The sequence below is a fragment of the Lissotriton helveticus genome, chromosome 4_1, assembly GCF_964261635.1.
Source record: "Lissotriton helveticus chromosome 4_1, aLisHel1.1, whole genome shotgun sequence".
Lineage (NCBI taxonomy): Eukaryota > Metazoa > Chordata > Amphibia > Caudata > Salamandridae > Lissotriton > Lissotriton helveticus.
Genome location: NC_136063.1, coordinates 819922910 through 819950068, shown reverse-complemented (window position 1 = coordinate 819950068; position 27159 = coordinate 819922910). Strand labels below are relative to the sequence as shown.

The window sequence follows — 27159 nt, the reverse complement described above, 5'->3', positions numbered from 1 at the left end:
AGCCATCTCTCCGGACTTGGCTGTCCAGGCAGTAGTGTCTTGCGAACGTGTGAAGCGAGGCCCACTTAGCTGCCTGACAGATGTCCTGCAACGGGACTCCCCAACCTAGGGCAGTAGTAGCCGCCGTGGCCCGAGTGGAATGGGCATGCAGCCCCACAGGAGGCTCCTTTTTAGCCAGTAAATAACAAGCCTTGATACACAAAACGACCCATCGAGAAATGGTCCATTGGAACACCGCCCGTCCCTTCATAGCGCCCACGTAACCAACAAAGAGTTCTCTTCCTCTTTTGAGGGATGCGGAGGCGGAAAGTAGATGGGCAAGGTGATGGACTGCCCGATGTGGAAGGCTGTGACTACCTTGGGCAGGAAAGAGGGTCGCGTCCGCAACACAACTTTGTCCGGATGGACAGAAAGGAAAGGAGGTTGTGAAGAAAGAGCCTGGAGCTCACTCACTCTCCTGGCAGAGGTGATGGCCACCAGGAATGCAGTCTTAAGAGTGAGGAGACGAAGAGGACAGTTATGAAGTGGCTCGAACATCAGATAAGTCAGAACAAGATTCAAGTCCCACTGAGGCATCACGAATGGAACAGGGGGGAACATATGAGTGATGCCCTTCAAGAACCTATTTACAAATGGGGACTTGAAAAGAGAGGGCTGATCAGGGATCCTTAAGAAGGTGGAAATGGCAGAGAGATTGCCCTTAAAAGTGCCCAGAGCAGAGCCCTGCTGGGCAAGAGAAAGAAGAAAGAGGAGAACCTCAGAAAGGGGGGGCAGAGAGTTGATCCACAGCCTTTGCTGTGCACCATGCCACAAATTTGTTCCACCTGCAGGCGTATACCGATTTTGTGGAGGGACGCCTGGCTGCCAGAATCACATCGCAGACTTCAGGAGGCAAGTCAAATGGCCTCAACGGTCGCTGCTCCATCTCCACGCATGGAGGTGGAGGCTGGACATGTTCGGGTGGAGGACCGTCCCCTGCTGCTGCAACAAAAGGTCCTCCGGAAGAGGCAGACGAATCCGGGGATCGACTGACATACTGAGTAGTTCGGGATACCAGTATCTTCGTGCCCAGTCCGGAGCCACAAGGATGACTTGGGCCCGGTCGCGCCTGCTCTTCTTCAGCACTCTGGGCAGAAGTGGTATAGGAGGAAACGGCGTACATCAGACCGCAACTCCACTCGCGACGAAAAGAGTCTCCGAGCGAGTGCCGCCCTGGAAATTCCAAAGCGCAGAACTGATGACATTGCGCGTTCTCTTCTATGGCGAATAGATCTAACCAAGGCTCTCCCCACTGCTGAAAGAAACCTTGTGGCACGTCAGAGTTCAGACACCATTCGTGATCCATCATGCACTGACGGCTGGGTTCGTCCGCCCTGGCGTTCAGGGAACCTGTCAGGTGTTGAACCACCAGGGTCACTCCCTGATGTTCCAGCCATTGCCAGAGGTGCAGAGCCTCCTGGCACAGGGTCCACAACCCCACCCCGCCCTGCTTGTTGGAGTACCACATGGCGGTGGTGTTGTCCGTGAACACCTGCACTACACTCCCCCGGACAGAGGGGAGGAATCCTTTCAGTGCAAGCCGGATCGCCCGCAGCTCCAGAAGGTTGATGTGGAGCCGGGACTCCGCCAGAGTCCAGAGGCCTCTGATCTCCGCCTCTTCCATGTGGCCCCCCCCAGCCCAGGAGGTACGCGTCCGTCACAACTACGTGCTCCGGTTGGGGTAGGGAGAGGGATCTGCCACTGACCCAATCGCGGTCCGTGAGCCACCACTGCAACTGTCTTGCAGTGCCCTCCGAGATCAAGACATGGTCGGACAAGTTGCCCTGATGCTGGGCCCACTGAAACTTCAGGTCCCACTGCAGAGCCCGCATCCGCCACCTGGTGTGATGCACCAGAAGGATGCAGGAGGCCATCAGCCCAAGAAGCCGCAGCATCACCCTGACCGAGACACGGGATAAAGGCTGAAAGATAGGAATCAGAGCCTAAATATTCCGAACCCGCTGTTCGGGAGGATAAACCCGAAACTACGCAGAGTCTAGAACCGCTCCGATGAAGAGGAGCTTCTGAGAGGGACACAGGTGTGACTTCGGCACATTGATGGAGAACCCCAGCAGGTGCAGGAGGTCGGCCGTAGTCTGGAGATGGCTGGCGACTATCTGGCGCGAGCCCGCATTCAACAACCAGTAGTCGAGATAGGTGAAGACTGACACCCCTAATCTGCACAGATGAGCTGCGACCAACCCCATCACTTTCGTGAACACCCGAGGGGCGCTGGTAAGGCCGAACGGGAGCACGGTAAACTGAAAGGGCTCGCGGCCTACCGTGAACCGCAGGTAACGCCGGTGGGCCGGCAGGACCTGGTTGTGAGAATAGGCGTCATGCAAGTCCAACGCTACCATCCAGTCCTCTGGGTCTAGGGCAGCTAAGACCTGAGCCAGAGTCAGCATCTTGAACTTCTCCTTCCGGAGGAAGCCGTTGCAGTTCTGCAGGTCCAACATAGGGCGTAGGCCCCCTTTGCCCTTCTTGAGAACCAGAAAGTAGTGGGAGTAACAACCACACCCTACTTCTGGCCAAGGAACGCGCTCGATGGCCCCTTGGCCAAGAGGGCCGTAACTTACTCTTGCAGAAGTTACAAGTGATCGCCAGACACGCGGTGGCACTGTGGTGGCATGGCTGGAGGGGTCGCCTAGAAGGGGAGGGAGTAGCCCCATCGGACGATTTGCAGGACCCACCAGTCCGATGTGATGGTGTGCCACTGGAGGAGGTGATGGGGAACCCTGCCCCCCACTGGCGTCAAATGGGCGTGAAAGCTCGGACTAGGAAGGCTTCGAGGCGGATGCTGCGGGGTGGATGTGGACTGGCCTCACCGTTGTCCCCTGTTACCGCCACGGCGATTAACACGTCCGCCGCCACGCTGGATGTTAGTCTGCGGCCCGTGACTGGCAGGACGTGTGGGGGCGCCCCTACCTTGGCCACGAAAGAAGCGATAGGCAGAAGTCTGCTGACGCGGGGCCGACAGGCCCAAGGACTTGGCCGTAGCCCTGGAGTCCTTGAAGCGCTCAAGCGCACTATCTGCCTTGCCACCGAAGAGGTGGCTGCCATCGAACGGCATGTCCATGAGGGTGTTCTGGACATCGGCCAAGAAGTTGGCGGACCTCAGCCAGGAGAGGCAGCGAACCGCCCCAGACGTGGAAATCGCCCTACCTAGTGAGTCCGTGGTATCCAGCCCACATTGTATGGAGTACCGCACTGCGTCTCGTCCCTCTGCGAGGGCTTAAGCGAGCTTCACCCGGGCCCCCTCCGGGCACTCCGGCAGCACGGCCGCAACCGTATCCCACAGGAAGTGGGTGTAACGGCCCAAAAGGCAAGCGGTGTTGACTGACCACAACCCCAAACTGAGGGAGGAGAACATTTTCTTGCCGAATTGTTCATACCTTTTGGATTCCCGAACTGGAGGTGCAGTCGGGAATGCGGACTGGGAAGTAGAGGCCTGGATAACCAGGCTCTCGGGGGTGGGGTCGGTGGACATGAAACTAGGGTTGCCCGGAGCAGGGCAGTGGCACCTGGCGACGTTCCTATCTACAGGGGGACCTGTAGCGGGCCTGGACCAGGTGCCCAACAGGACGTCCGTGAGAGCCTCATTAAAAGGCAGTAGAGGCTCCCGAGAGATTACCTGCGGCTTAAGGACCTCCGTGAGGATGTTAGACCTCACCGCTGCGACGGGGAGCTCAAGAGCCAAGGCCTTGGCCGCCCTCGTCAGCACCACACTATAAGCAGCCCCCTCCTCCAGAGCCACAGTAGGGGGGGAAATAAAACCAGTGTCAGGGGAGGTGTCCAGGCCAATGGCCTCCCCTAGCTCCTCTGTCCAGTCCTGAAATGACTGACACTCCCGTGCCAGAGGTTCCTCAGACCCCTCCAAGTCTCCCTCGTCCTCCATCTCCTGGAATGCAGGGGTAAAGGATGGAGCCGGATCATAGGAGAATTGCTCTTCAGCCAGCGTCGAATGCGGCGTCGTGGATCCGGATCGAGGGGGGAATCAGGGACGGCATCGTGCGGCGACACCCTAGGGGTCGACGCCGGCGGGGTCGTAAGGTAGACCAGCGGCGACCCGGATCCGAAACCGGATCCAGTGGGGCCCAGCGGCGCCAGGACCGAAGTCGCCAACGGCGCCGGGGCCGAAGCACCCAACGGCGCCGGGGCCGAAGCACCCGACGGCGCCGAGGCCGAAGCACCCGGCCCGCTTGGGCTCCCAGTCGGGACCGCGGAGCCTGAAGGTGCCGCGGAACCAGACGGAGGAGCGAGCGACCTCATGGCCATGAGGAAGGCATCGATCTCCTCCGGCATCGCGTTCTGCTCAGGGACCGGTGGGTATGGAGCAGGCCGCGACGCCTGCGGCTCCGGCGGAGCCGCCCGAACCCCCAGCCGCGTCCGCGAGCGTCGGGGGGAGTCAGAAGAGCGATGTCGCCTCTTCGACTTCTTGTGCCTCTTACCTGAGGACTTGGAGCCCGACGAGTGGTGTCGACTTGCCGAGCTGTGATCACTCCGGCCCTGCGACCGGTCCCTCGACCTCCTCTGGGACCTCGAGCGTTGCGGGCCGACTGCCGGATCTCGAGGCGCTTACGGGACCGCTCCCGTCTAGCTTTCGACTTCAAGGCCCGGCAGTCGGGGCATGACTTGTCATCGTGGTCGGCCCCTAAGCAATACAGGCACCGTCGATGGGGGTCGGCAACCGACATCAGTCAGTTGCAGTCGGCACAGGGCTTGAACCCGGGCATCCCTACTGGCACCGATGGAGTCATTCGACTCGAAAAATAGATCAAAAAGGATCGAAAAAGTTTAGTCAAAAATGACTAAAGGGTACCACTTTTTCCGAAACTGCGCTTGCTGGCTTCGGAAAAAAGAAGAACTGACGTCAGCGCGCGAGGGCGGCGTCTAAGTTCTCCGCCGACCTAGGGGTGTGAGAGGAGAGAGCTATTAAGGGATGTCTTAGGTAAAATGAAGTTACCTAGGGAATGGCTTCAATTCAAGAAATGGCTATTATTGGTAAAACACTCTTAGTAGCTTAAGGAGGTGAAGGAGCGACCCTTTCATGCATAGGGAAACCATAGAGAGAAAACTTAGATGAGAGGAACGTAGGATTGCATCAATACTAGTAAGGCTAATTATTAAAGACTATTGAGTCACCCTATACATATAAGTAAGCGGTCTAACAATTGGTCAGGGTTGAGATGAACAAGTTACTTACCTTCGGTAACGCTTTTTCTGGTAGATACTATATCTGCCTGTGGATTCCTCACCTTGTGAATACCCCCTTGCGTCAGCAACATTCGGAAATTCTTTTTTTTCGTAGCCTCGCGCCGACGTGGACTCCTGACGTCATAGAGACACGACCTCGCTCGCGACTCCGCTGACGTCACCGACGCCTATAATAGGCCCACGCCGGCGTGATGACATCAGTTCCGCCCTTTTTTCCGTGCCATCGAGGCACACGGACGGACCAATGACAGTAGAAATATACAAGTATACACAGTACACAGTACTCAAGGCAAAACACACAGTGTTAAGCAAAAGCAGGAAAGCAACTGAAACATTTCCTTGACAATAAAATACATATATATATTACACTACAGTAACTCTGGCATAGAAGAGTGGACAACGGGGAGGCGGGTGGGTCGGTGAGGAATCCACAGGCAGATATAGTATCTACCAGAAAAAGCGTTACCGAAGGTAAGTAACTTGTTCTTCTGATAGATACATCTGCCGTGTGGATTCCTCACCTTGTGAATAGAGTCCCACAGCAGTCCCCACTCCCGGAGGAGGGTGTCCACTCTTCTAAACCAGGAAATCCTGAAGGACAGAGCGCGCAAAATGGCCGTCCCTCCTCACTTCGGAATCCAAGCAGTAATGCTTCGCGAAAGTGTGGAGGGAAGACCAAGTCGCCGCCCTACAAATATCCTCCACAGGCACACCTCTAGCCAATGCTGAGGTTGAAGACTTAGCTCTAGTTGAATGAGCCCTTATACCCTCTGGTGGTTCCTTACCGGCCAAAGAGTAGCAGATCTTTATGCAGAGGACGATCCATCTCGATAAAGTCCTTTTATGGACCGCCCTTCCTTTCTTGCAGCCAGCAAATCCAACGAAGAGCTGGTCTTCCAAGCGAAAGTCCTTGGATCTGTCCAAGTAAAAGGACACCGCCCTCTTAGGGTCCAGACGGTGCAGTCTCTCCTCCTCCTTGGAAGGGTGAGGGGGAGGATAGAAGGTAGGTAGGGTAATGGACTGTCCTAGATGGAAGGGAGTTACCACCTTAGGCAGAAAAGCAGCCCTGGTCCTAAGAACCATTCTATCAACATGAATGGTCAGGAATGGGGGCTTGGAGCTAAGAGCTTGAAGCTCACTAACCCTCCTTGCCGAGGTTATTGCCACCAAGAAGACTGTCTTAAGGGTAAGAAGCCTCATGGGACATTTGTGGAGAGGCTCAAAGGGAGCCCCCATCAAAAAGGTCAATACAAGATTTAAATCCCACTGAGGCACAATGAAAGGTGAAGGAGGGAACATATTAGTAAGACCCTTCAAAAACCTTAAGACCACAGGAGACTTAAAAAGAGAGGGCTGGTCAGGCAAGCAGAGAAAAGCGGACAGCGCCGACAGGTAACCCTTTACCGTGGCAACCGCCAGACCCTGCCGCGCCAAAGAAAGAGCAAATTGTAGAACATTAGACAAATGGGCCCTCAAAGGATCAACAGACCTTTCCCCACACCACGTGACAAATTTCGCCCATCTATAAGAATAGATGGACTTAGTGGAGTCACGCCTGGCTGACAAGATGACATCCACAACGTCAGGCGGGAGGGAAAAGGAATTCAGGTTGCCCCGCTCAATCTCCAGGCATGAAGGTGCAATGTCTGGAGGTGGGGGTGTAAAACCTGCCCCTCCATCAGAGAGAGGAGGTCTGCCCTGAGAGGGAGACGGAGCGGCGGGTGAGAGGAGAGGTGGAGTAGATCTGTATACCACACCCTTCTTGGCCAATCCGGAGCGACCAATATGACTTGGGCCCGGTCTTGGCGAATCTTCCTCAGAACCCGAGGAATCAAGGGTATGGGGGGAAACGCGTAAAGGAGTTGATCTTTCCAACTCAACTGAAACGCGTCCCCCAAGGCTCCTTGCATCGGATACTGGAGACTGCAGAACGACAGGCAGTGCGCATTCTCGCGAGTGGCAAACAGGTCCACCCGAGGAGTCCCCCACATCTGAAAGATGTCGTGAACCACCTCCGGGTGCAGCCTCCACTCGTGGTCGGCAGAGAACTGCCGACTGAGACTGTCTGCACGAACGTTCAGAACACCGGCCAGATGATTTGCCATCAGACAAATCTGATGGTCCTGAACCCAGGACCAGAGCCTCTCTGCAGAGACACTGCGACCCTACTCCTCCCTGCTTGTTGATGTACCACATCGCAGTCGTGTTGTCCGTCAGGACTTGAACAGACTGACTGCGAAGGGAAGGGAGGAAGGCCTTGAGCGCCAAACGTATCGCCCGCAATTCTAGAAGGTTGATGTGAAGCAACCTTTCCTCTGGAGACCAAAGGCCTTTGACCTCCAGATCCCCCAGATGAGCACCTCACCCGAGAGTGGATGCATCCGTTATCACCGTGGCCACCGATGGGGGAAGTTGAAAAGGCTTTCCTTGGGACAGATTGCCTTCCACGCCCCACCAAGACAGATCCGCTGCAGCTTCTCTGGAGATCCTCACTGACTCCCTGAGGTCTCCGCTGTGCTGATACCACTGCCTGCGGAGACACCACTGGAGCGCCCTCATGTGCCAGCGTGCATGGTTGACCAACAGAATGCATGAAGCCATCAGACCGAGCAGGCGAAGGACCTTCAGGACTGGAACGACCGCTCCATTGTAAAACAAAGGAATCATCTCCCGTATGTCGCGAATCCTTTGAGGGGGAGGGAATGCACGACATACGGTTGTGTCCAGTACCGCACCTATGAACAGGTTGCGCTGGGAGGGCACCAGGTGAGACTTGGGTACATTTATTGAAAAACCCAACCTGTACAACAACTGGGTTGTCTCCCGCAAATGATGGAGCACTCTCTCTGACGACTCCGCTTTGATCAGCCAGTCGTCTAAATAAGGGAATACCGGAATCCCTGACCTTCTGAGATGTGCCGCCACCACTGCCATCACCTTGGTGAAGACTCGAGGCGCAGTAGTAAGTCCAAACGGAAGGACCGCAAACTGGTAGTGCTGCGATCCCACCGTAAAACGGAGATACCTCCTGTGCGACTTCAGGATTGGGATGTGAAAGTAAGCATCCTGCAAGTCGAGTGACACCATCCAGTCTTCTTCTTGCAGCGCTTGAAGAACCTGAGCAAGGGTGAGCATCTTGAATTTCTCCTGTTTCAGATAGAGATTCAAGATCCTGAGATCCAGGATTGGACGAAGCCTGCCATCCTTCTTCGGAATCAGGAAATACCGGGAGTAGCATCCCTGACCCCTTTCCTGCTCTGGGACCACCTCTATCGCACCCTTTCTTATCAGAGTTAAAACTTCCTCTTGCAGAAGAGACAGATGCTCCTCGGAGCAATACCCTTGGCAAGGAGGGAAATTGGGAGGGAATTCCCGAAAGGGAAGGGCATACCCATTTTCTACAAGATTGAGAACCCAAAGATCTGACGTAACCGATTCCCAATCCTGTAGAAAATGGGTAAGCCGGCCCCCAACCGGACCCACATGATCCTGAATGTCGGATCTAGGGCTGCTTCTCAGGGGCAGGAGGGTTGGAGGAAGTGGAGGAGGAAGAGACCTGACGTCCACGAGGACGCACTCTTTGCTTTCCCCTGTAGGACCTGTATAAGGAGTTTTGCTGCTGCTGTTGTTGCTGCTGCTGCTGCTGGCCTTGCCGGAAATTCCGAAAGGCAGGACGGCCAAAACCTCTGAATCTTCTGCCAGTTGAAGAACCTCTCATTTGGAGACCCAGGGATTTAGCAGTCGCCTTGCAATCTTTAAACCTCTCAAGGGCCGCATCAGCCTTCTTCCCAAAAAGGCCTGAACCATCGAAAGGAAGATCTAATAATGTCGCCTGAACATCAGCCGAAAAGTCAGAAGATTTCAACCAGGCAGACCTCCTAGTAGCGACAGCAGTGCCCATAATGCGCGCCACAGAGTCTACAGTATCCAAACCGCTCTGAATGACCTGGCGAGCCGCTGCCTGAGCGTCAGAGATGACTTCCTCAAAATCCTTCCTGCTGTCATCAGGAACTTTTGGAACCAGAACATGTAAAGAGTCCATCAGAGCGTGTAAATATCTCCCCATCAAGCAAGTGGCATTTGATGACTTCAATGCCATACTGGCAGAGGAGAAGGACTTCTTTGCCACCTGATCCTGCTTCTTTGCTTCCTTCTCAAAAGGAACCTGAGGGAAAGCACTAATGTTCTTTTTGGAGCATGCAGCCTGAATGATCAAACTCTCCGGTGAAGGGTGAGAGGTTAAAAAGGCAGGATCATCAGGGGCAACCCTGTATCTTCTGGCTACACTTTTAGAGACAGCTGGAGCAGACAAAGGTTTTTTCCACACCTCCAGAATGGGCTCTGTTAGAGCCTCATTGAAAGGAAGAAGAGGTTCCACCACTGAACTCGGAGAATGGAGTACTTCAGTCAGAATATTAGATTTGAATTCTGCTGTAGGCAAAGTCAACTTAAGCAGACTGGCAGCCTTTCTCATAATCAAATGATAGGGTTGAATGTCCTTAGAAGGAGTACTAGAACCTGATGGTAACTCCCACTCTGGAGAGAAATCCAGGCTTCCTGCTTCTGCCAAATCTTCAAAAGTATCTTCATCCAACTCACCCTCCTCGAGGTCAGATTGTGAGTCCAAAAACCTCCTTTCCTCCAGAAGGCGCTGAGCCTCTCTTCTGGATCTCATCTTGACCCGTTTTGCCCTCGGATCCACCATCGGCTCCGACGGATTCGGAATCGACGTCGGGATCGAATCCGCAGGTTCAGAGGGATGTGTTCTAGGTCGACCCGGAGCTGGCGAAGCCGGAACCGGCGTCGACGGCTTCGGTGGAGCCGGAAAATGCCACGGCGGCGTCGGAGCCGGCATGTAAGGCATAAACGGAGCCGGAGGGTAGGAGTGAGGGACTCCTAAGTTAAAAGCCAAAGGACCCATGGGACCCGAAGGTGCACCAGAGGGGTACCACGACCTCGAAAAGACTCCATACATCGCGTTGAGAAACGCAGAAGGGTCCTGGCCTGGGGCAGGAAATGGTAGATGAAAACCTTCAGGCCTGTCCCAAAGAGCGTTCGGATTCGGCTCACTTAAGGGCTCGGAACCCTCATCCTCATGAGGCTCCTCCTCATCTCGGACCGGGGACGGCGCCGGAGATGGATTCGGAGCCGGATTCGGAGTCGGAGACGGAGCCGGAGACGGCGCCCGTGACTCAGAAGGGGAAGCCTCACCTTCAGGTTCTGGATCCGAAACTTCAATGGTCACCACCTTCGAACGAACCTTCGGTGACCTCGACCTCGACCCCGACTCCTTACCAGAACGACGTCGGGACTCATGTCTCCTCTTCTTATGTTTCCTCTTCTTTGAAACATGGTCCGAAGCCGACTTCGAAGACGACCTTCCTCTAGATCTAGACCTGGACCTCGATCTCGACTTCGACCTCGCCCTTCGAGAACGAGACTTCGACGATTTTCCTTTTCCAGCTTTCATTTTAGCCACCAGGAGCTTCGCCTCTCTCTCCCTCAGGGCCTTCGGGTTCATTTTCTTACACGAAGAGCAGTCCTCCACATCATGGTCCGAGCTCAAGCACCAGATGCAGTCGCTGTGTGGGTCGGTAATGGACATCATTTTGCCGCATTCTCTGCAGGGCTTGAAGCCGGTCTTTTTTGAAGACATTGTCGAAGAGACAGGATACAGAGACGCAGAAAATGTTAATAATAAAGACAACAAAGTATCCGTTGGCTACAGAGATTCCCGATAACCGTTAGCGTCGACGACGCGGAAAAAAGGGAACTGATGTCATCACGCCGGCGTGGGCCTATTATAGGCGTCGGTGACGTCAGCGGAGTCGCGAGCGAGGTCGTGTCTCTATGACGTCAGGAGTCCACGTCGGCGCGAGGCTACGAAAAAAAAGAATTTCCGAATGTTGCTGACGCAAGGGGGTATTCACAAGGTGAGGAATCCACACGGCAGATGTATCTATCAGAAACAGATCCTTAAACAATAAACACAAAAATAACATAAATTGACAAAATTACCAGAGGAACAAAACTCCAGCAGGACGATGTGGAGCAGTGACTGCATTGAAGAACAGAGGCCTCTAATCTCCACCTTCCCCAGATGGCCACCCCAACCCAGAAGCGATGCATTAGTCACTACTGTCAGCTCTGGATGGGGAAAGAAGAGTTGTCTGCTGCTGACCCAATTGCCATCCAGCAACCCTTACGGTAGATATTTTGCAGCCTTCTCTGAAATCTGAACATGGTCGGAGAGGTCCCACTGATGTTGGGACTACTGGGACTTCAGCTACCACTTAAGAACCCGCATATGCCACCTGTAGCCTGCCTAACCATCAGAATTCAGGAGGCCATCAGTCCCATGAGCCTCAGAATTTATCTCACTGAACCAAGGGCCAAAGCTAAAATATCTGGCTCATAGCCTGAATGTTCTGCACTTTATTTCCTGGGGCAAAGACACAAAACCAAAACCTTGTCCAGAATGGCTCAGATGAAGGGGAGCATTTGAGAAGGAGCTAGGTGTGACTTCACCACGATGATAGGGAACCTCAATGACAGTAAGTTTGACTAAGTCTGGAGGTGGCTCATAACTGCCTGGGGCGAGCCCACCTTCAACAGCCAGTAGAGTCTCAGGAGATCTGCCACCCCAGATCTCCAAAGATAAACTACCACCACTGCCATTACTTTCGTAAACACCCAAGGGGCACTAGTGAGACCAAACCGAAGCACAGTGAAGTGGAAGTGCTGATGTTGCACCAATAGCCACAGGTAGAGGCGATTAGCCAGCAGGATGGGAATATTAAAATAGGCATTCTGCAGGTCCAAATCCACACAATCAAGTCTCCAGGGTCAAGGGCAGAACACACCTGGGCCCGGGTGAGCATCTTCAATTTCTCCTTTCCGAGAAAGGCTTTGAGTGGGCACAGATCTAATATAGGCCAGCGTTCTCGGTCTTTCTTGGGCTGCACACTGTTGCAGGAATAGCAACCTTGCCCTACTTTTGGCACCAGCACCCTCTCGACAGTCCCTGTGACCAGAAGGGAGTGTACTTTTGAATGCAGAATGAACAGATGATCATCAGTAAGCTGAGAGGGGGACGTTGGAAGGCGTGGCAGTAAAACAAATGAGAGTGCATACCACCTAAAAACAGTAACTGCAGGACCCACTTGTCTGACGTGATCTCCTGCCAGGCCGGAAAGAATCATTGGATTCTGTCTACCACCGGGAAGCTGTGCTCCGTCAAGGGCATGCTAAAGAGGTTTTACAGGTGGGGCTGCGGTGGGAGTTGTGGACTGGAAGGAATGCTGACTCTGACCGCATGGATGGTGGGCACCTCTGCCGCAAATTTGAGGAATCCCCTGTGGAGGTTGGACAGGCTGGTGGTAAGAGGTACCTCATTCAAAACCCTGAAAGAAGCACTGACACTGGTGCAGTTTGTGAGGAGAGGTCAGAGAAGGAGCTATAGCCTTACTCTCTTAAACCACTCAAGTGGAATCAGCTTTGTCCCTGAATAGTGAGTTATGTCAAACGGCATGTACATCAGGGAGGACTGGACGTCGCCCGAGAACCTAGTGGATCTCAGCCACACAAGGGAGTGAATGGCAACACTACGGTCAATAGCTTGCCCGATGGAACTGGTGGTGTCAAAGCAACAACGTGAACTAGGCTGCATCACCATGACCATCCTGAATTGCTTGAGCCAGTTTAGGGCTAAGGTTGTCAGGGACACCCAGGAGGACTTGAACCACTGACTCACAAAAGTTGTGTGACCAACAAACACCCGGCTTTGACAGAGCGAAGGGCCAGGCAGGTGGAGAAAAAGACCCTCCTTTCAAATGTGTTGAGGCAGAGTGGGGGAAAACATGTTTGGAATAGACCGAGTTGTGGAGGCCTGAACAATAAGGTTATTTAGTTAAGGATGCTGTCAGAGGAAAGCAGGGTCACACAGAGCAGGACGATGGTGTGGGGCAACTTGTCGGCTGGCAAGGAGGGGGGTGTCTGTCAAAGCCTCATAAAATGGGAGGAAAGGCGAAACGTTTGTATGACCTCAGTCAGCACATTATTTTCAACCTCCATGGTAAAGAGCTGGAGGTCAAGCACTTCGGCTGCCCTATGCATAACCATAGTGTAGTAGGCAGATTTCTTTGTGGCATATCCAGGAGGGAAAAAAAGGGGTGGTTTCAAAAAAAGCATGGAGGACCCTAGCCTCCTTCAAGTCTTCATACCAATTGTCATGGGTATACCAATGATCATAGTCAGAATCAGTGCCAAAGAGGGATTGCAAGGTGGACTGTCTCCCTTGAGGGATAAGAACGTCCAGTAGAGGAAGTGATGCCTTGTGTGGATTTGGGTGCAATGTCAGTCGAGGTTGGACTGGCACCAACATGACATCAAAGAGAATTATTGGTTCCTCCAACGTCAATGGAATAGGCATGGGCGTCAAGAAACCTGGGGAAAATTTCACTTCCAAAGAGGTTGGCCTCAGGAACCAAGTTATCGTGCAACACAGACTGCTTAAACTGGCATCCTTGCATATTACAGTCAAGACAGTATTGCATGGTAAAGGTGTGGCCCAAAGCTCACTTCACAGCTAGGAAGATATTCAGAAAAGAACATCACTGGAAAAAGGAAAAGATGCAGGCTTCACCTTGGTGGAATTGACCCACTGTCCTAAGGGGCCACCTTAATATTAAGACAGAAGAGAATGGTGAAGCATTGGACACTACAGTGAGAGCTTGTCCGCTTTAGAATTGCCTTTTACTTCTTTTACCATGCGCAGTCAAGGAAGAGCTGATCATTGAGGAAGTGTTATTGATTCCTGTTTATGCATAACACCGAAACATCTGCAAGGATTCAGACAGATGGTGAACTTTATTTTCCTCCTTGGTAGGATGTGGAAGTGATAAGAAAGATGGTAAGGTGTTTGATAGGTCAACGTGGAATGGAGCCACCATCTTCAGACATAAGGAAACCCTTGACTGAAACGCCAGCTTGTCTGCAAAGAATTGAGTGAGGGGTGGATGGAAAGACATAGCCTTCAGCTTGCTAATATGACAAACTGAGGTGATCGCAAAGAGAAAAACAGCCTTAAGTATGGGAGGGGTCTTAAAAGAGCAACTGTGCACAGGCTCAAATTGTGAATTCAGCAGAAAAGTGAACACTAGATTCAGGTCGCACTGGGGAATAACAGGAGAAAGAAGGAACAAGCCGGACAGTCCCTTCAAGAAACACATCACAAGAGATGCTTTGAAGAAGGATGGCTAAACCAGCAAACAAAAAAGTAGATAGGGTCATCAAATATCCTTTAACAGTGCTATATAGGAAAGTGGGTTATTTGCAAAGGGTGGGAGCCCTTTGCAAATAATATGCACACAATTGTCTATTTACTGGAAATTAAGTATCTCGTTTTAACACTTGACTCGGTATAGGCAAAGCAGAGCAGTCCCAAGCCTACTCAGGAGAGATGGTGCGGGTTAGTAACCTCAACTCGATGGCACATGACAACAACACTCAATAAATCAGTCCGTTCGATGTTTTTTTCTTTAAAAAAGGAATAGTACTTATAGTACATACACAAATCTTAAAACTAAGCATTAAATTAAAAGCATGTACAATCAGGTAGATAGAAATACCTTTGGTGAAACCTTCACATCATCCCAGTCCAGATTTCGAGCCAACCACAGCACCGAGACCGCCCTCATCGCAGCCACCGACGAAATCAGGACCCTACTCGACAACGGGGAAACCACCGCCCTCATCCTCCTAGACCTCTCAGCCACCTTTGATACAGTCTGCCATCGCACCCTAATAACCCGCCTCCACAATGCCAGGATCCAAGGTAAAGCCCTGGACTGGATCACCGCGTACCTCTCCGACAGAACCCAGGGAGTCCGCCTCCTTCCCTTCCGCTCCGCGGCCACCGAGATCATCTGCGGCGTACCCCAAAGCTCATCGCTCAGCCCAACCCTCTTTAATATCTACATGAGCCTCCTTGCCACCATCAGACGCAAACACAACCTCAACATCATCTCATACGCCGACGACACCCAGCTGATACTCTCCCTCACCAAAGACCCAGCCACCACCAAACTCAACCTCCAGGAAGGAATAAAAAAAATTTGCTGAATGGATGAAACTCAGCGGTCTGAAACTGAACTCAGACAAGACGGTGGTCCTCATCCTCGGACCATCACCATACGCCTGGGAAGACTCCTGGTGGCCCACAGAACTGGGTACCGCACCGACACCCACTGACCACGCACGCAACCTGGGATTCATCCTGGACTCCTCTCTCACGATGACCAAGCAAGTCAACGCCATCTCATCTTCATGCTTCAACACCCTGCGCATGCTCCGTAAGATCTTCCGGTGGATCCCAACCGGAACTAGAAAGACGGTCACCCAGGCCCTCGTCACCAGCCGACTAGACTACGGGAACACCCTATACGCAGGAACCACAGTCAAACGTCAGAAAAGACTTCAACGCATACAGAACGCATCCGCACGACTCATCCTCGACATCCCCCGCCACAGGCACATATCAGCCCACCTGAGAGACCTGCACTGGCTCCCCGCCAACAAAAGGATCACGTTCAGGCTCTTCACCCACGCACACAAAGCGTTCTACGACATAGGTCCCGAATACCTCAACAACCGCCTCCCATTCTACACTCCAACACGCAAACTCCGCTCCGCCAGCCTCGCCCTCGCCACCGTCCCACGGATCCGTAGAACAACCGCTGGAGGAAGATCATTCTCCAACCTGGCGGCCAAGACGTGGAACTCCCTCCCCACCCACCTACGACTGACCCAGGACCACCTCACATTCAGGAAACACCTCAAGACCTGGCTCTTCGAGCAGTAGCAGCAACCGCCCCCCCCCCTCCCCCCCAGCGCCTTGAGACCCTCACGGGTGAGTAGCGCGCTCTACAAGTGTATCGATTGATTGATTGATCATGTTACCCCCCAAAGTGAGTCCTGGACTTTATTACAACAATACCCCCCAACTAGACTAGATGCAACTTTACAATATAAGGGGGTGTCCTCGTCAATAAGTCAGGCCTATTGGCTTTGTCTGGGTGGCACCACAGTGCTAAAAAGCCACATTTTGTAATTCACCAAGGTAACCCCCTTGAAGACAATGGGGACAGTAACAAGATGCAATACATATAGTGATCCACCACTGAAGTCAATAGGAGTAGTACAAACAATCAAAACTCTTGATTATTGTAAGAAAATGCCTCTTTTTGTATGGCCACCCCCAAGTTCCTGACAGATGCTGCTAGCTTTTCAACTCTGAGAGAGCACAGAGGCCTGATCACCAGACGTCAGCACCTGTGCCCTTACCGTTAAACTGCTATGTCGAATTTGCTTCTTACCAATTGGCTGAGCTAACTTGTCTCTGTGTCCCTAGTAATTGGTACACAGGGCATGTAAGTTATAGGGTCCCCCCCTAGGGATTGTGGCACTGCTTGTGCCAACCTGGGTGGGACACAAATAGAACAAGAATTGCAGTCAGCCACTTGCAGACTGGAAGAGCGGTTTTTACTGCTGGCCCGACTTTGCCATTTAAAACAATGGCAAAGCCAGACTTCCCACGGTACATGTGTAAGTCACCCCTATGGCAGGCCTAAAAAGTCCTATGAGAAGGTGCAACACATCTCATGGACAGAACGTGTAGTCTACGTGTTCTGATATTAGAATTGGCAAACTGTCAATTTTACTATGGGAGAGCTTTGATGCCCAATTGGTGAGCGGCAAGTTACACACTGGCCCTCAGCTGTGATAACTCTGGAATTGTGCAAGTAAAGTGGGTCATCCAAGATATCAACTTGTTACATTAATCCCGACTTGATTCTCAGGTCAGAATTATTGTAACAAGCTGCAGTCTGCAACTTTAGCAAAGCATTCACTTTGTTGCCTCCAATCCCCTGTGCCCATACTGGCTGCACACGGGGTCCTGTGGCTGATACAGCATTCTGTCCTCCTGGGGAGACATGCACATGACTCCCAGGAAAGGATACAATAGGGGCCTGCTCTGCAAGGAGGTGTCACCTCCCTACTGCAGGAAGCCACATTAGTGTTGGCCAAAAGGCAAGCTTCAGAGGAGATGCCGCCTTTGAAGGTTCAAATGGGTTAACACTTAAGCGAGGGGTTCCTCTACTGTTTAGGCAGACAGGCTGGCAGTTGGGCCAGGAGAGGGAAAAACAGTTGCCAAATCGGCTTCCCAGGGGTGCTCTGGTAGTCACTACTCTGGGTTGGGCTACAGAGCTCCACACACCACAAGAGGGGGGTCCCTGTCATGTGTGAAGTGGGTAGAATGGTGCATCCTGCAATGCCCGGATACCACACTTTGCAGGAAGTGGTCATCAGGTGTGAGGGAACCTGGTAGCCAATTGGCTACCAACCGCATTCTGCTCGGAGTGCATTTTCTGAACATAAGTAGGGCACCCCGAACTCAGATCTTGATTGGACTGGAAGAAGGACTGCCCAGCAGCACCATGGAAACCAGCCAAAAGAGCCTGCACCGGTGTGAACTACACCTGGTGGCTAGCAAAGGAGAGGGATTGTGCCTGCTTGAGAAGAAGCATTCTCCAGATCCCTTGCAAAGCCAAGAGACTCTATTGGTCAGTACCAGGGCACAACAGCTGAGAACCCTTTTGGGGCAAGTTAGCAGCCCAAAATCTTCCACCCACCGCCAATCGCTGCCAAACAGAACTGGGGAACCCCTGAGGATCAGTTATCGACCTAGGAAGCATTGGCCTGAGGGCGCGTAACGGGGGCAACGAACCTGTAGTCCAGTGGCAACTGGACTTGCTCTGAAAGGACTTGGAGGGACTTTAATCCAGTGACCAGCACCGTCTTACGATCTTCGGGGACCTAGAAGAAGTCGCAGCAAGACCCCCATCGACTGCATCGCATCCACAGCATCTTTTGGGCATCTTCAGCATCCTTAATCCAGTGCATCAGGACCACTTCTGTAGGAAAGCCGTGCAATGGATAAAAGTGCCTGGAACTAAATGAGGACTGCTTATCTACTGAGGTAACTGTCTGAGGACCTTGCTGGTCCCCCTGACTGGCTCCCTACTGGAGTTGGTCGCCTAAAGTGACCATAAGTAACCCCATTCAAACTCGCCAAACTTTTTGGTGAGAACGTTTCTAAGAGTCAAATTTGTTGAATTCGCCAGTGCTTATTAGCATTTGAGTAAAATTGTGCGAGTTACTACAACTTGTAAATTATGGATCTCTAGAACCCTCTGATGGATCTTTTTTGTTTTGGTGTCTAAAAATAACATACAAATGCAGTCTATTTATATAGATTGGAGTTGGATTTCCTTGGTGTCTGTACTATTAAACCGTACACTCTCACCCACTACCATCAGAAATAAAGCACTGCATCCAGTATGTGTCTCCGATTCTTTCTTTTAGTTTTATGAGTCTGATTTTACAGACATAGAACCAGACAACTGAGTCTATATGCTTCCAAGCAGTAGTACAAAAGTATAGGCTAGGGGAATGCTTTAGAGGTCATCAGCTTTCCTCGGGGCAGGATTATAAGCCCGTATTAGATTTTGGGCTAGTTTTCATATAACATTACTCAGCGGCTGTTCACTTTCTTCAGCCACCCAAACAAGCTTCAAACATTTTAGTGGTGCCCCTGCCCCTCCTGGGTCCTCAACAAAGAATTATGCAAATATTAACCACCTTGCTGGGGATTATGGGGAGATTCATGCCCCGGGGCTGGCACCCCTATTTTAAGTTGCCTTTGTGCCTCACTTTTTAAAAAAACATTCTGAGTTCACGGTCCGACTTGGAACACCAACATGTCTTTTTCTTCCTTGAGTTCCTTTTATTTTTTTAAGGGCAGTGCGGTGGCCCTCTGCTGTGTTGCTGAGCTAGTTTCTTCCTGAGCACTGGAGGCAGGGTTCCCAATGGAACGTCAGCCGCACTACAATTGGCGCTGAAGCCCCTTTTCCACCCAGGACACTCACATACTGGCTTAGTTGAGGGCCATGGATGAAGCCTCAATGCCCCCGCGGCTCCTGCTGGCTCCCTTGCACCATGGCCACCTCCCTTTAACAACACAAGTGCCAGCAGTGGTTACTTCTACCAACCGCGTCTTCGCAGGTAGGTTGATACTGGGCTGCATCTCCCCTGCTCACCGAAAGACAAGGGAACCACCTGAGGATCTTTTTAGTCCTTTCTGTTCAGGAGGGATGGTGGTCCCCTGAAACACCTTGTGTCATGCATCAGGCCATGGGGGTGAGGTCCTTGGGCCGTGGCAGATCTTGGGGAGAGAGTATAACGCACCCACCCCCACCACCCCTAGAAATTGAATTAATGCAGGGTGTGCTGACTCTGGCCCACACCAAGGGATATTTTTAGAACTTGCGGTGAATAACCACATCCTTTTGTTCTCAGCTTACAGGACCAGGCCATAACTCAGGCCTTGGATGCCCAAACTAAAATATGTTGGGCTCATGTATTCCTACAAGTCAGCCAGCCCTATCCACCAAAAGCATTATCATCAGGCAACTAAAGGGGTGCTTTTCCTCAAGAATAGGATTGTCAGGCTCCCTGCACCAGGTCTCACCTCGGCTTGGCTCCAAGTGCTCTCCTCCTGGTTTTGGGGGCATCTTCCACAGCCCCTCTGCAGCAGGCCTGCAGAACAACCTCCTGACTCACTTCCTAGGTTCCACAGCCTCCTGGCTTCTTGAGGGGCAACTATGTGTCAAGAGCCAGTCCACTGAAGCTCAAGGGGCACCCTTGAGGGTCTCCAGCTGGACAATCTCCCCAACTGTTCCTAAGGTGACATAGGGGACCAGGGCTACTGGCCCCGGAGTGACCTATCAATCAGTGTGTCTGGGGGTGGGGGGGGTAACAGTTGGAGTTAAAGTCCTTCAGAACTTTCTTGCAGTGGCATCAGGTGGCTTTAACTTCCAGCTGGGCATCTTTGCACTATCATCGCTTCGAGGTCCAGTGTCTTCTCATCTATCTCTCCCTTGTGCAGGGCTTTTTAAGTGGGGTGGCAAGTTCTAAAACCCATGCACAACTGGCCATTCCTAAGATGCCATAACATCACTCCACCTCTGCTGCAACACTCCTGTACATTATTCTGGGACAATCTAATAAGGTGACTTCAAATTGTCTGTGGAAGGGCTTTCCTGACAGTCTCTGCTCTGCTCTGTCCTAGCTGACACAGATGCCTGATCCCTCCCCACCAAAACTTTAATGGTTTCACAAGTCTGGCCCTCGTCTGTGTCTGTGAGCCTGGGCCGTCCCAGCTTAGGTGCAGGTTGACTAGCTAATTAACAGATGCTAATTTCCTCCCCACACTTTCCATTCGCAGGAACAGGGTTAAGTACTGTTAATGGTTTATTATGTGGGGAGGCCTTTGATCCTCCTACTGGGGAGCAGAGCAATTGACCTGGCCCACTATGGTGGATAAAGGCCCAGAATCTGATTATAAGCTGAGCTAGAAAAATAAAACTATTCTTAAAGTACTATAAGCAGCGTATGTATGAAGTTAAGGACTGTACCTCCACACTCTGGGTGCATGTCTACCCTAGATTGATACCTCTGTGGACACTGTAGTCCTAAGTGGGGGGAAACTGTACCCTGGTCAGACTTCACCAATAATGTGTAATGCAGCTTAAGCTTTAAAGAACTTCAGTAGGCACCACAGATCTGCACTATGAATGTTCACTCCCATTACAAGGGCAAACCCGATCAGTATCAATCTTTAAAGAGTTCCTTTTGCAGCAGGCCACCTCTGCGCAGATACTGGGCTGTGCAAAATGGTTGTCTCATACACGATGCCGGCACACACGCAGATAAGCGGGTTTTCGCAAGAAACAAGCCCAATGTCTCTAACCTTAGCTGCACATTAGCAGCCACAGCTCAAACTGTGGACTATGGCAGTTAGCATTCTCAGTTCATTTATCTTGGGGGACACTCAATTAGTGAGCCTCTCCGTTAAAGTGCAAACAAAATGGGTAGTCAAATGCGAAAAACCAGGGTACCTAAATAGGCGGAACCCGTTTGCTACAGCTGCACAAACCAAAATTGTACAGAACTAAAGAAAGCGCAAAGTGCAACACATCTGCTAAATTGTGCACTGACGAGCCCATCTTTTCCGTGACACACACAAAAAAATGCAATCAGACAACACATTTTGTATCAATGTTGTAGGAAAGTGACCCTTTTTGTCATGGTCACCCCCACTTTTTGCCATTGGTACTGATTTATTCGAATGATGTGCACTGGGACCCTGCTAAACAGGCCCCATTGCCTGTGCTCTTTCCCTGAAAACAAGATAAAATGGTCTAATTGTGTTACAATTGGCACACACTTTAGTATCCATGTAAGTCCCTAATAAATGGTACCCCTGGTTCCTAGGTTATGGGTACTAAAGAGGGTCCCTAAGGGCTGCAGCATGTACTCTGCCATGCTCAAGGACCACAATACAAACTGCATGCAGGCTGCCATTGCAGATTGTGTGACATGGTGCAAACCAAGTGTAAAAACATGGCACATTCACTATGTGCCATGCCAAAGTCACTGCATGTAATATATGTAAGTCAACCCTACAGCAGGCATTACAGCCCTAGGGCAGGGTGCATTATATTGCCTGTGAGGACATAACTGCTCATGCAGATATGACCCTGTGCTGTCTAGTGCAATTACTACCATCTTAAGTATGTGTACTGGACATTACGAGTTCCCCAGCTACATGAGGGCTTACTGAAACATACAGTGTTTGGTATTAAAGACCTTGTCTTAATAATTCTGTACTGTTGCCAGTACTGGATTAATTGTGACGTACCCAGAGAGCACATTAGGGGTGCCCCCTGAAAATCCTACCAGTATCTAGTGTGCTAGCTGACTAGTATCGTCCAGCTTGCAATGACAGACAAGTTTCAGACCCTCCTGCAGGTGAGAGCCCACACTTTCTGAGGTCAGAAACAACGCCTGCTCCGGAGGAAGGTGTTAACACCTCCTCCAGCAGGATGACTAGTGATTTAGCATATCAAGGCCAGGGGCTTAAAGCCCATGCTGCCTTTGATATGCAACTCGCCTTTCTTCAGACTTGGGAGATGCCACCCTCTACCCTGAGGCTCATTTGACAACAGGACAGGTGGGAATTTAGGTATGCAGTAGGCATATTGCACCCTAGGCAAGTCACACCCTTAAGGTGGGCTACCTGATGAGCTCCAGGAAAGAAGAGTTCCATCATCTTGTTTTTGGTGCAGTTAGTAACTCTGGGACAGAGTTGTGCCACTCCCCACAGGATGTGGCCATATCGGGGTGTATTGACCCCATGGATAAGAAGCCCATAGGCAACTACCCGTCCCTCCCCTTAGCGCCCCTAAATGTAGTATTTAGGAGGCCCCTTTACACCAGGAACTCAGACTTGTCTGCCTGAAAGAAGAAGAGCCAAAGAAGTGAGGACTGAGATTTAGCACCTAACTTGGAGCAAAACACTGCCTGGATGCTGCTCTCCCGACAATTACTGACACAGACTCGTCCAGAAGCGGAACAACCTCTCCAAACCCTTGGAGGTCTGCCCAGCACTTCATCGACCCAGCAACATCTCCTTTGGAGTGGAGGAGCCTCTTACCTGCCCCAGCAGGCACAGACTGCATCTGCCCAGTGCAGAGTTCTATTAACCCCTAGCTCACCAAGGAAGCACCACCCCAAAGAGGTGTCTTCGTAGCTCCAGGAAGTTAGATCTGTCTCACTACCAAGTTTTGAGATGCCAGGACCCCCAGGAGCCACTCAGCCTCAATACCCGAGATACAAGAGTCAGTTGCAAGCACCAAGACATGTTGGCGTTCAGTCGGAAAACCATCACCGCCAAAACTTACATGCACCTCGAGGGACTTCGACAGAGGCCAGCTCCACACCAAGAGTGGCCCTGCTGTGTTTCTTTTCACTCATTTGCATACACACCAAGAACTGTGGGAGCCTCTAACTCATCAACCTGCTGGAGAACTAAATCTGTGCACCTGTGCTCCCCAGCCTGGGCTCACGTAAACCGCCAGTGTCTCCGTGGTGCTGAGACCATCAAGAGCCGAGGCTACCCCATGGGTTCTACCGGACTGGTCCTTGCAGGTACTTTTCCCCATTGACCTTAGAGTTTAGCGTTCGAGGCTACTCACTACGTAAAGCACCTCTGTAATGTAATGTAATGTAATGTAATGGTGTATTTGTACCGCGCAACAGTCGCTCCAAGGAGCATCTAAGCGCCGCTACTGACCGTAAAGATCTAAACACTGGTCATACTGCTTATGGTGGTTCATCCAGGCTATCACACTAGTGCTCTAACACAGGTATCCGGTAAGTTGAAAATCCACGTTTTCAATGCCTTTCGGAAATCTACTTCCCGCTCCAGAGTACGGAGATAAGGGGGAAGAGTATTCCAGGCTTTTGACCATGGGGCTGGTAGAGATTTACCACCTCTCGTACTTAGTCTGAAAACAGGGACAGACAGAAGGTTAGCTTTTGAGGACCGCAGAGTACGTATGGGATGATACCTGGAAAACTTACCCCATAGATACTTTGGTCCTCGAGAGTGGAAGGCTCTAAAGGTAATAATCAGGATCTTAAAAAGGACCCTTTTGATTATTGGGAGCCAGTGCAGGGTGTTTAATGCTGCGGATGCTGAGGATTTCTTCTGCCATTTAAGCACCAGCCTGGCTGCTGCATGTTGCACCATCTGGAGTTTAAGTGTGACCACTTTATTAGTCCCTGCATACACCCCAGGGCAGGTAAACTTGAACTCTTGGTGCTTTCTTGAACCTTGGCTCTGCTTACCTTACATCCAGAAGAACAGCACTGTAAGTCATCTGTAAGTGTACCTATGCAGTGAATGTTACTCCAATAGGATAACATTATCGCATTCGAGGCAGAAGCCTCAAATCTGACAAGGGTCATTTTTTATTATTTTTACTGTAAAAAATGTAAACGTCTAAAGTACTTACCTGATTCCGATAAATTTGGTATCTAAAATTATATTAAAATCTGTTATTTTTCCAAATTGATCAAGTTTCTTCTAGTGTGTGTGTCTCATTTACTGACTATGTGTGTGCAACAAATGAACAAGTTACTTACCTTCGGTAGCGCTTTTTCTGGTAGATACTATATCTGCCTGTGGATTCCTCACCTTGTGAATACCCCTTGCATCAGCAACATTCGGAAATTCTTTTTTTCGTAGCCTCGCGCCGACTCCTGACGTCATAGAGACACGACCTCGCTCGCGACTCCGCTGACGTCACCGACGCCTATAATAGGCCCACGCCGGCGTGATGACATCAGTTCCGCCCTTTTTTCCGTGCCATCGAGGCACACGGACGGACCAATGACAGTAGAAATATACAAGTATACATAGCACACAATAATCAAGGCAAAACACACAGTGTTAAGCAAAAGCAGGAAAGAAATTGGAACATTTCCTTGACAACAAAATATATATACATTATATTACAGTAACTCTGGCAAAGAAGAGTGGACAACGGGGAGGCGGGTGGGTCAGTGAGGAATCCACAGGCAGATATAGTATCTACCAGAAAAAGCACTACCGAAGGTAAGTAACTTGTTCTTCTGATAGATACATCTGCCGTGTGGATTCCTCACCTTGTGAATAGAGTCCCACAGCAGTCCCCACTCCCGGAGGAGGGTGTCCACTCTTCTAGACCAGGAAATCCTGAAGGACAGAGCGTGCAAAATGACCGTCCCTCCTCACCTCGGAATCCAAGCAGTAATGCTTCGCGAAAGTGTGGAGGGAAGACCAAGTTGCCGCTCTACAAATATCCTCAACAGGCACACCTCTAGCCAATGCAGAGGTCGAAGATTTAGCTCTAGTTGAATGAGCCCTTATACCCTCTGGTGGTTCCTTACCGGCCAAAGAGTAGCAGATCTTTATGCAGAGGACGATCCATCTCGATAAAGTTCTTTTATGGACCGCTCTTCCTTTCTTGCAGCCAGCAAATCCAACGAACAGCTGGTCTTCCAAACGAAAGTCCTTGGATCTGTCCAAGTAAAAGGACACCGCCCTCTTAGGGTCCAGACGGTGCAGTCTCTCTTCCTCCTTAGAAGGGTGAGGGGGAGGATAGAAGGAAGGTAAAGTAATGGACTGCCCTAGGTGGAAGGGAGTTACCACCTTAGGCAGAAAAGCAGCCCTGGTCCTGAGAACCATTCGATCAGCATGTATGGACAAGAAAGGGGGCTTGTGACAAAGAGCTTGAAGCTCACTTACCCTCCTTGCCGAGGTTATTGCAACGAGGAAGACCGTTTTAAGGGTAAGAAGCCTCAAGGGACATTTGTGGAGAGGCTCGAAAGGAGCACCCATCAAAAAGGTCAAGACCAGATTCAAGTCCCACTGAGGCACAATAAAAGGGACAGGAGGAAACTTATTAATAAGGCCCTTTAAAAACCTTAAAACCACAGGTGACTTAAAAAGAGAAGGCTGGTCAGGCAAACAGAGAAAAGCTGACAGCGCAGAAAGATAACCTTTCACCGTGGCAACAGCAAGACCCTGCTGAACCAGAGAAAGGGCAAACTGGAGAACGTGAGACAAATGGGCCTTCAAAGGATCAATAGACCTTTCCCCACACCACGAGACAAATTTCGCCCATCTATAAGAATAGATGGACTTAGTGGAGTCACGCCTGGCTGACAAGATGACATCCACAACGTCAGGCGGGAGGGAAAAGGAAATCAGGTTACCCCGCTCAATCTCCAGGCATGAAGGTGCAATGTCTGGAGGTGGGGGTGTAGAACCTGCCCCTCCATCTGAGAGAGGAGGTCTGCCCTGTGAGGGAGACGGAGCGGCGGGTGAGAGGAGAGGTGGAGAAGATCTGTATACCACACCCTTCTTGGCCAATCCGGGGCGACCAATATGACTTGGGCCCGGTCTAGGCGAATCTTCCTCAGAACCCGAGGAATCAAGGGTATGGGAGGAAACGCGTAAAGGATTTGACCTTTCCAACTCAACTGAAACGCGTCCCCCAAGGCTCCTTGCATCGGATACTGGAGACTGCAGAAAGACAGGCAGTGCGCATTCTCGTGAGTGGCGAACAGGTCCACCCGAGGAGTCCCCCACATCCGAAAGATGTCGTGAACCACCTCCGGGTGAAGCCTCCACTCGTGGTCGGCAGAGAACTGCCGACTGAGACTGTCTGCACGAACGTTCAACACCCCGGCCAGATGATTTGCCATTAGACAGATCTGATGGTCCTGAGCCCAGGACCAGAGACGCAGAGCCTCTCTGCAGAGACACTGCGACCCCACTCCTCCCTGCTTGTTGATGTACCACATCGCGGTCGTGTTGTCCGTCAGGACTTGAACAGACTGACCGCGAAGGGAAGGGAGGAAGGCCTTGAGCGCCAAACGTATCGCCCGCAATTCTAGAAGGTTGATGTGAAGCAACCTTTCCTCTGGAGACCAAAGGCCCTTGACCTCCAGATCCCCCAGATGAGCACCCCACCCGAGAGTGGATGCATCCGATATCACCGTGGCCACCGATGGGGGAAGTTGAAAAGGCTTTCCTTGGGACAGATTGCCTTCCACGCCCCACCAAGACAGATCCGCTGCAGCTTCTCTGGAGATCCTCACTGACTCCCTGAGATCTCCGTTGTGCTGATACCACTGCTTGCGGAGGCACCACTGGAGCGCCCTCATGCGCCAGCGTGCATGGTTGACCAACAGAATGCATGAAGCCATCAGACCGAGCAGGCGAAGGACCTTCAGGACTGGAACGACCGCTCCATTGTAAAATAAAGGAATCATCTCCCGTATGTCGCGAATCCTTTGAGGGGGAGGGAATGCACGACATACGGTTGTGTCCAGTACTGCACCTATGAACAGGTTGCGCTGGGAGGGCACCAGGTGAGACTTGGGTACATT

At 51.5% G+C, this 27159-nt stretch overlaps 1 protein-coding gene across 1 annotated transcript in view; it reads right to left on the bottom strand.

Moving 5' to 3' along the window:
• Positions 1-27159, bottom strand: part of SMCHD1 (structural maintenance of chromosomes flexible hinge domain containing 1) — a 2317253-nt gene that overhangs the window by 1230590 nt on the left and 1059504 nt on the right. The window lies entirely within an intron of this gene.